The sequence below is a fragment of the Notechis scutatus genome, chromosome 1 (assembly GCF_049901735.1).
Source record: "Notechis scutatus isolate UNSWTSFEM ecotype Mainland chromosome 1, rNotScu1.2, whole genome shotgun sequence".
Classification (NCBI taxonomy): domain Eukaryota; kingdom Metazoa; phylum Chordata; class Lepidosauria; order Squamata; family Elapidae; genus Notechis; species Notechis scutatus.
In genome coordinates, this window is record NC_142009.1 from 124077711 (window position 1) to 124088024 (window position 10314).

General features: G+C 43.6%; 1 pseudogene; it reads left to right on the plus strand.

Moving 5' to 3' along the window:
- Positions 1 to 6946: 6946 nt before the first annotated feature.
- On the plus strand, positions 6947 to 8750 carry LOC148132972 (uncharacterized; annotated as a pseudogene).
- Positions 8751 to 10314: the final 1564 nt, after the last annotated feature.

A 10314-nucleotide genomic window follows, 5' to 3' on the forward strand; every position in this document is an offset into this window, starting at 1 on the left:
TCACAGAACGCAAGAGCTGGTTTTGCTAGACAAATTCCAAAGTTATTCCCAAGAATTCCCAAGTGTACCTATTCAAAAATATTTTATCAAATATAACATATACAAAGATGGGATGCCATGTGTATTGAACAAACATGAAATAATCATACTGAGAGGCAGTTAGTTCATAGATTTGCATATGAGTCATGCAAAAAAAAAGTGAAGAAATTTTTTTTTCTGAATTTTTCCATAAGTATTTCTGAGATTTTCAAATTCTACAGAATTCTATACCAGGGAAATGGAAGAGCCAAGGATGTCCCATAATTAGGCTATATCATTAGCCATAAAATAAGAGATTTTAGATAGAATGCACTCTTGTGGCATTAGATATAAAATTTAGATGGCTTTTCTTGATATGCTTGGCTAAATTGTTCCAAAGGCAAATGTGTTGAAAAATCTTCTAATATTCTGCCTGTTAATTTCTGCTGAGAAGTTATTCATCAGCTTAAATTATTGTCTCTTTCAACATGGCTAGTTTTGATTGGACAAAATGCTATTGGATATGTAATTTAAGAAACTCAGGTTTCTTTTCAAATACAATCTTCAAATACGAGATAGTACTAATGTGATTCTACTCGACTTGTTTTTAATATATTTCAGTGAATTATGACATCTAAACTTCAAAGACACCTGTACTCCATTTTTGGGACTCCCTCTGCTTTCTGCTTAACCCAAAGAAGGACAACCAGGACTGGCTGGATTGCTATGGCTAAGAGATGCAGTTGTGTGACATCATATTTTACAACTCTTCAATTAACAACAACGTTAACAAATACTAGATCAAGAAATATCACCTAGACACAAGGAAGATTAAGGAAGCATTAGAAATAATAAAGCAGCAAATAATAGCTATAGCCAAGAAGATCACCAGACATGAAGTTCAAATTCCACACTACAACCATACACTCCAATTTCAATCCAATCAGAAACATTCCTACAATCCATCAAAGGAGAGATTGCAGTTCAATCAACACTTGATAAGGAAGACACAGTGCAGTTCTGAGTGCAGATATAGGATAACCCAAAGAAATACTATAAGAACACATGTCATGGCTCAACATACAGTATGATCTTTATATACTGTTGTTGCTCTCCAGCCCCATCTAGTGGCCAGAGAGACAAACACCAATCTATATTGTTTTGAAGCTGACCCAACCCCTTTACTCATCAGTCCGCACTCTCAAACAAGTGCACGCTGGAAAGGCAGACTCCATTTCCTTTAGCATTTGGAGAAGGCAGAAGCACATGGTCATCCAAGGACAAATCTACATCCCACACAGAGCATCCCTGCTGAGATTTAAATTGCTTGTATTTATTAATTGTTATGTTCAGCAGTAACTTAATACTGTCTATCTTGTATTTAGTTTTCATTGTATGTATTCCTATTTTCCCCAGTTTCACTATATCCCGTTCTTTCAATACAGCATTCAGACCTATGCACATGGTCTGTTTTATTGGAGGATTAGCTGGATACTCATGCTTCGCTACAAAACTATAAACTTAAAGCTTGAAACTGTGCAATGGCACCAGGCTTCAGCTGAAGACTCTGTACAAACACGTAATCAAAGTCACGATTTTCACAGGCATCAATCAGGGGAAAACTGTTTTCATCCCCCAGATCCTCTGATCCCATCAGACTACCACTTCGAGTTCAAATGACTACAATTTCCCATTAAGGTGTGGTCACCGTTACCATCAATAAGGCACAGACAGACTTTGAAAGTGGCTGGTGTGCATTTGAGGAGTGATTGTTTCTCCCATGGCCAGTTGTATGTGGCATGCTCCAGAGTCAGTTCACCTGACAGCCTGGTCATCATCCAGCCAGAGAGCAAAACCAGGAATGTTGTTTACAGGGATGTCCTGAGCAATTCATCCGAGGGAGGAATTGAAAATCTATGCTATGCAAGTTATTAACCTGGCTACATAGACCAAAAAGCCAGGGGTGCTGGTGGGATTAAAGGGCTTAAGCAAACATTCTTGATCAATCTGTTGCTGGCCAAAAATTAGGACCGGAAGGAAGTCATTGGATACTGGTAGATGAGAAGACTGTGTAAGGGTTCAGGGTAGGGCTCAAGGAGAGGGAGCTGGACTTTATCGCCATGCAGCACATCCCAGGAGTCTCATCCTGCCACTTCAGGGCACGGCACCAGGCACAGGGTAACCGAGGTCCAAGATCAACAACTTTTTCCCTGGAGTAATCAATCTGAGGTTCATATTTAAAACCAGACAAATACTTATTAGTCCAAGGCATTGATCTGATTTGTGATATCTTTTTACTGTATTTAATTGTAGCTGCCTGATTAACGTAGGGGTTATTAGATGCATACTTTTTTACAACCTCTATTGATTTCGGGATTACTTTGACAATACTTTTTTGCAGCTTCACTTGTGTTTTCCTAATCGCATCTGTAAATCTTTTCCTGCGTTTTCCCCCTCTTTTCCCTTTAACTGGTGTTACAGTGGAAGGAAGAGATTAATCTGAACTGAGGTCAGTGTAAGAAGTGAGTTGGGGCTGGGACACTATTCAGGAGAAATTCAGTTCACAATCCGTTGGCTCAGTGGTGGTCAGTGATTGAAACTGCCGCCTTGAGTTTGGAAGCAGTACCATAGGTTGAAGGTATAGACATTTTGGTGAAGAGCCCCAGACCGCTCCTGAGTGAAGGACTGGAATGTCTGCCAGTTTGGACTGAGGAAACAGAACGTGAGGTACCTGGCAGTTGGAACAGAGTTCTTTTCATGTAGGGAGAGGGAGTAGAATGTCTAACTCCTTAGCATCAGAGCGTGTTAATAAAAGGCAACTGGCAGTTGGAACAGAGTTCTTTTCAGGTGGGTAGGGGGAGTAGAACTCCTTAGCATCAGAGTGTGTTAATTACTGTATTAAGAAATAGTAATGATCTGATTATCATTTCAAAAAATCCTTTCTTAGCGAACACCTAGAAGTCAAGAGGAACATATATGCCAAATTTCAAGTTTGTAAGCTTTACAGTTCTGGAGATTTTGTGATGATTGAGCGGTACTTGGCTTTTTACATATATAGATCGATGGGTTTATCTGCATGTTGAGCTGTACACAGACTAAGACTAACATGTAGAAGAGACAGAACAATGCAACTTGGCTAAAGGAGGTGAGTAAGAATAAAAAAGAAACTGAAATGAAAGAACTTGTCATAGCAGCAGAAATGGTGGAGAAAAAAAAGCAAAGATCAAAAATTGGTCAGCCACAGGTGAAGATGAACTGCATGGTTTTTGGTTGAAACATCTAACTGATCTACACTCACTGGTTGCCAAGCAGTTTAAGTACATACTGCAAAGAGATGAAATTGAAAAGTGGCTAACATATGGCAAGACCAATCTGATAATGAAATAGTCAGCAAAAGGGACAGCACCAGGCAACTACAGGCTGCTTATGGTGGCTCAGCAGCTTAAAGACAACTGGATTTTCCAACCACAAATGGTTGGCTCTCTGTACTCTAGCAGTTTGGGCCCTAGCACTGAGTGATGGAGTGGGGTGCCATCACTCGCTTCAGCTTCTGTGAATTTAGCAGTTCAAAAACATACAAAATGAAAGTAGCACTCAAGTGGGAAGTTAACAACACTTCATGTGGCAGCAAGAAACCAACTGGTGCCAGAATGTGAGGCAAATACACCAACATTCCACAGAATATAATTAGCCATTCTGCTTGTGGAACTAGTTGATGTGCACCATGGATAGTGAGAACTAACAATCTTAGGCAGCCAAATTACTCTGTAATAACATTGTAGATTCCCTGCTACTCAATGTACAAATACCATATGCTAAATAAATAATTAACCTGCTTACCAACAACTTTCAAATTGCTAACTGGTATGGTAGATGATGCAGTCCAACACTATCTACTTGGAATAAAGCTCTTTCCACCTGAGCAGAAAGAAAATTGCCCCACAGCATTAGATACATAGATGAACTAAAAGACATAGACAGGAAGACCAGAATAATAATGACTATGGATCATGCCATTTATCATTGCAGTGACATTGACAGACTCTACTTATCACATAAAATGGACCCAGCCTGGTCGTTCAAGACTTCTAATAGTTATACCCATTGCTACAATAATTAAGTCTATCTACATAGCTGCAGATTGTCCTCTTCTCTTCTTTCCTTCCATGTCTCCCATAATGGCAGTGTCTTCTCTAAACACTACCATTATTCTGACTGTATCACCAGCTCTCTTGAAACAAGGCTCCCCCACTACTTAATTAGAAAGAACTTCTCCCCCTCCCCTCCAGTCCAACAATCAACTATTCTTTGACAGGATTATCTGTAAAGAAAATCTCAAAGGTCCATAGGAAACTGAATTTTGAACTCAGTATCTAAAGGCGATACACGGCCCAATATATTCTAGATGGCTAAATTAAAGTTATAAGCACAATCAGACTAGACAATTGTGCTTTGTTTTACATATTTTCCTATTTGTGTGAGAGAGGGGTGGGGTGGAGAGAGAGATTTTTTTTTGATACATTTAAGAAAAAAATCTGAAGCTCATTAAAGAAAGCGAAGAAAGAAGGCTGAAGGAAAAAGGAGATGATTATGAACTTGAAAGTGTATCTTCAGTCTCTGGGTCACAAACAGACAATACCTGCATTATATCTAAAATTATTAGTTCTTATTATCCTGTATTACAATATATTGCCCTAACATCTGTTTTCCATTTATTTGTAAAAAAAAAAAGTACGCTGAAAACTGTAAATGATTGCAGAAATATGGATAACCATTAGATGGTAGAAAATTAAAGTTTTCTTTGTAATTTTTCTTACATCTAGTGATCATCAAGATTTTTCAGTACAGATGTTGTAGCCCTGCAATCCTTTTTCCTGACATATCCATTCTACTTTTAACTAACCATTCATAAGGAATTCTCATTATAAGCAGAATGTATACTAATATTCTCAGCCTGTTTCCAACATGAAAAACAATCTCCAAAACCAAATTATTCATTCAGTATCCTGCCCATGTTCTGTTAACACTTTACTTATAGAAGTCTCAATATTCTGACTGATCAGTAATGTGATTTTTAAGTGCTGGAATAATTTCCAATTGTCCTCATAGCTTCACTTGAGTTTATTCAGAATGCCAACCAAAGGAGACACAGTTTGATGATGAGTGATTTGTCCCTCCATTCACTTATGTCATTTAAGCCAAAGAAGGTAAGTCAAAGGAGAGGTATGTTTTAACATAAAAATGTACATATATTTTCTTCTCCATTGTGGTGGAGATAGCATTCAGGATTGGGTAATCAGTCACCTCTTGCTGACTGAACTGAGTCTGTCAAGTCTTTGAAGACACTCCTCCTGTTTGCTAGGGTTGTCCCAGAAATTGACTCAGTCAGCTTGCTGGATGATGTGTTAATTTCTGCTCCTAAAAAGATCTAAATTTAAACCAGTTTAATTAGAAAATTGGAGAAAAAAATCACCAATCCTGAAAACTATCTCAACTAAGAACCGGTCTACTCGTTTCACAGCTGTCAAAGACAGCGCGGTCAGGGCTTTGGCCCAGGCTGTTGGATATCGGATCAGCTGAGGGCTGATTTACAACGTGATTTTAGCAGGAGGTGTGTAGATATACCATCCACACAGTTTCTCCACATTTGGTTTGGGAAGGCTCTCCGTGGCTTGAAATGGCCACCGCAGATGCCTTGGTTTACCATGGCAGCGTTAAAGGGGCAGAAGACACCAAACGAAGGAGGAAAAACCTTTCCATAACAAATAAAGTACCGTATTTATCGGCGTATAACACGCGCACTTTTTCCCCCTGAAAATAGGGGCAAATCATGTATGCGTGTTATCGCCGATGTAATGTTAAGCCAGCGGAGGCCGGGCGGTGCGGCGGAGGCCGGGCGGTGCGGCGGTGCGGCGGAGGCAGCGGTGCGGCGGAGGCGGGCGGTGCAGCAGAGGGCATTATTTTGCATTATTTACCTCAGGGTCCTCAACCACTGGGCGCGGACGATACACGGGCCGTGGAGCACTCTCTACCGGGCCGCAAAGAATTTTTTTTTTTTAAAAAAATGGCGGCTTTCTTCTGCCGGTGAATGCTGCTGGGATCGGGGGATCAGGACACAAATGAAAGAAGGGGAGGGAGGAAGCAACCGAAGCCTGTCCTTCTCTGGGTCAGCTCTCTCAGTCGCTCTCTCGCTCCTCCACCAGCACAGGAAGAAACTGCTTCAAAGAAAGCGGGGGCTTTTCCTGTCTTGCAGCTTCCCTGAAGCGCCCGTTTCTCCCCACCCCCACCCCGTCCGCCCGCCCGCCCGCCCGCAGTGCTCCGTTCTGCCTGCCTGCCTGCCTTCGTTAATGGTTGAATCAGAACAGCTTCGGCTGAGTAAAAGAGGCGAATAGTTATTATTCTCAGCCGAAGCTGCTCCCAAACAACCAGAAACTAAGGCAGGCAGGCAGGCTGGCTGAAAATGGGACACTGTGGATTGAAGCGCGCGCGGTGGGAGTGGGGTGAAACGGCGCTTCGGAATAGCGGCGACAGGAAAAGCCCCGCTCTTTGAAGCAGTTTCTTCCTTGGATGGTGGGCAGCGAGAAAGAGCGCTCCTTCTCTTCTCTCCCCCGGTCCTTGCAAAAATTTTCTGCTTGAAACCGGTCCCTGGTACAAAAAAGGTTGGGGACCACTGATTTACCTTATAAGTGGTAATAACATTAATAAAAAAAAAAGTTCTGAGCTACCCTTATTTTGCTTCAAAGTTTTTATTTAGAAATTTAATTTTTCCTGAAATTTCCCTCTTAAAATGAAGATGCGTGTTATACGCCTGTGCGTGTTATACGCCGATAAATATCTGATAACTAGAATAGTATTTGGGCTAGAACAGAGCCAGGTAAGCCATAGATAAAAGTTGTGGAGAATACTGTTTAAAATATTGGAATAGAAAATGGCAGAATTATCACAGAACACTAGCTGCACAATCAAGAGTGTGGAGGATACGGCTCTCAGACTGTCACACTCACTCCGCCCAGCAGCCCCAGATCAGTTGTCTTCATCTAGCAGCCCCAAGCCAAGGGACAAGCCTGCAGGGGCTCGAAAGAGCTCCAAGGCAGCTGAGCAGGCCGAGCACTGTAGAGACTAGGCTCTGGACAAGTTGTGGGCGAGAGGAAAAGAAACGGCCCAAAATACTGCAGAAATGGCGCTCCGCACAGTTTCCCACCTAAATGAGGAGCAACCGTTATTAAGAGGAGATAGGCAGCCACATACTGACAGGAGTGTCGTAACAGAAATGGCCACAGGGGAAGCTGAAGAGCAAGAATTGCTGCAAGAGTCCCTTAAAGCAGGGGTCCCCAACCACCGGGCCCCAGACCGGTACTGGTCTGTGGATCATTTTGTACCGGGCCGCAACGAATGAATAATCATGATTAAAATATATATAAAAATATGTTTTTGCTTCCGGGTGTCTTATTTTGAAAGACAACCACTTCTGCCCTCGCCTAACTTCCGCGCTTGACTCTTTGGCGCGTATTTATCTTGCATCAGCAATGCAAGCTAGCCCTCGCAAAATGAGCCAGAAACAGAGTTCACTGGAGAGTTTTTTTGGAAAGGGTAAGTTACGGGTTCATCACTTATTTATTTACTGTTATTGGAACCTTCACGCCCCTACCCGGTCCTTGTAAAAGTGTTACTGCGTGAAACTGGTCCCTGGTACAAAAAAGGTTGGGGACTACTGCCTTAAAGTCTCTGAGATAAGCAATTTCTTTTCAGTCTGCCCAGCAACAGGGCAACTGCCAGTTCCAGCCCACAGACCCAGACTGGCCCCTGAGGCCACGTTTACTCCCATGTCAGCTGGAATTAGACCAGTCAGGGAAAAAGATCCTGAATTCCAAATTAATATGCAGGCTCTTGAGGAAGTAAAAGAAGGGGTGTCAGCAGCCTTGAAACAGATCAGGCGCTTCAGAGGCATCAATTTCATCATCAAGACATAGTAGGAGACACAGGTTTCATTATGAGGTTGATCTTGCCCTGCATTCTGAATCAGGGTCCTATGCTTGTTCTGAAAGCTCCCACTCCATCCCATCTGACAGTGGCCAAATGATGGACTGAAATTACTCAGATGATGAAGGCCTGGATAATTCTGATCAAATCTCTATGCCAGGCCTATTCCAGCCGGCCATATTCAAGTTGCTCCTCTTCAAGGCTAAGAAAGCCACAGGGCGGGGCTTGGTTCCTGAATCAAAGGAGCCTACAGACCCCTCAGAAGACCCCAATGACCCATTGTTTCTGAAAAAACTGTTACAGCAGATGTTATCCCTGCGCCAAGAATGTTTACCATAGTCATCCAAAGGCAGTGGTCGTCCCTTGGGTTGGGTCCAAGCCCTTCCTCCCTGGACAGAAAAATGTTCAATGTGGCGGCTGATCTCTTCAAGGCCCTGAAAGTGCCCACTGTGGACGCCCCAGTTGTGGCCCTACAAGCCAACACTAATATTCTGGGGAGCCTGAGGACTCGCTGAAGGCAGAGGGCAAGAGGGCTGAACAAACGTTGCAGAAAATGCACCTATCAGCAGCATGAGCAGTGAGGGCCTCCACGGCCGCATCCTTTTTTAACAGGGCCTCTCTCATCTGGCTTCAAGAGCTGCAGGAGAAATTCCACTGGACGATGTCAGGTCACACCAGCATATAAACAAACTGTTAGCAGCAGTGGAATTTTCAGGTGATGCCACCCTCAGTGCGGCCAGATTCACTTTTAGGGCAATGGGGGAACTGTAACCTCTAACTGCTTGCTCTGGCTAAGACAATGGCAGGCTGACTTGAGACATAAGTGGAGGCTGGCCACTGCCCCCTTTAAGGGGGAGAAATTGTTTGGAGAAGCCCTGGACAAGGTGCTGGTGGACTCCAAAGACAAGAGGAAGATCTTAACTTCCAGATCTAGAAGGGGTGAATTCAAATCAACACCCTATTTCAGATGTCCCTACTATAGGGCTCCAGAAGCAGGAGGGGGGTTTTCTAGGCCCCAGAGGCCTTTTGTCCCCAGACAGGATCAAGCCCAGGACAGGACAGGTAGAACTCGCCTGTTCAACGCTAAGCAGCCCTTCCGAGGGGCGGAGGGAGTTCCTCTCTATACCCCTGAGATTTTTTATTTGCTATCCTGTCTCCAAGAACACAGAGAGAAAGGTCCTAATGGAAACAGCTATTAAACACCTGCTGGAAATCCAGGCTATTCAGCCAGTGCCTGTGGACCAACAGGGCATGGGATTTTATTCCATCTTGTTTGTAATCCCTAAAGCCTCAGGGGAATGGAGGGCAATTCTGGACTTGAAGAATCTTAACCGCTGGGTGAAATGCAGGCGGTTTAAAATGCATTCTCTCCAGTCAATTCTGGAGGGAATTAGGGAAGGGGATTTCCTGACCTCCATAGATTTGACAGAGGCCTACCTTCATGTCCCCATTCTTCCAGCCCATAGACAATTCCTCAGGTTCTGCTATAATGGGAGGCATTATCAATATAGGGCCTTGCCCTTTGGGCTTTCTTCAGCCCCCAGGACATTTACAAAACTGTTGGCAGCCTGGCAGCCCATCTTAGGGCCCTCCCAGTAAGAGTCCAGTGTTACCTGGATGACATATTGGTCCAGTCATCCTCCCCATCTTGAGCAACAGAGAATTTGGAAATCACCATTCAGGTGCTCCAGGAGCATGGCTTCTCTGTCAACAAGGCCAAAAGCCACTTCATTCCCACCAATTCTCTACTCCATCCAGGAACTGTGATACCATTTCATGCAAAGTGTCCGTATCCCAGGAATGTCAGGAGAGTATCAGGGAGTTAATTGGGCAAGTAAAATCTAAACATAAGGTATCCCTGGCTATGCTTTCCAAGCTCCTGGGGAAAATGATATCATGCATTAATATTGTGCCCTGGGCTAGATTGCATGCCAGGCCGCTCCAATGGTTTCTTCTCCCCTATCAGAAGACAGGTAGGAGTTGTTCCCTTCTACATGTCAGATTGTCTCCACAGGTCTTTAGCTCCTTACGATGGCGATCATCTGAGGCCCTTTCCCTGGGACTCTTATTCAAGGACTCTGACAGGTTAGCACTGACCACGGATGCCAGTCTTTATGGCTGGGGTGCCCATATTCAATCCAGGATGGTCCAGGGACTATGTTCCCAGGCAGATTTAGGCCATAATATTAATTGGCTAGAGCTTAGAATGGTCCATCTGGCCCTGAGACACTTAGAGAATGCTGTCTCAGAAAACGGCATCCTGGTTTTGACTGACAATGTGTCAACCAAGGCACACATTAACCGCCAAGATGGGAC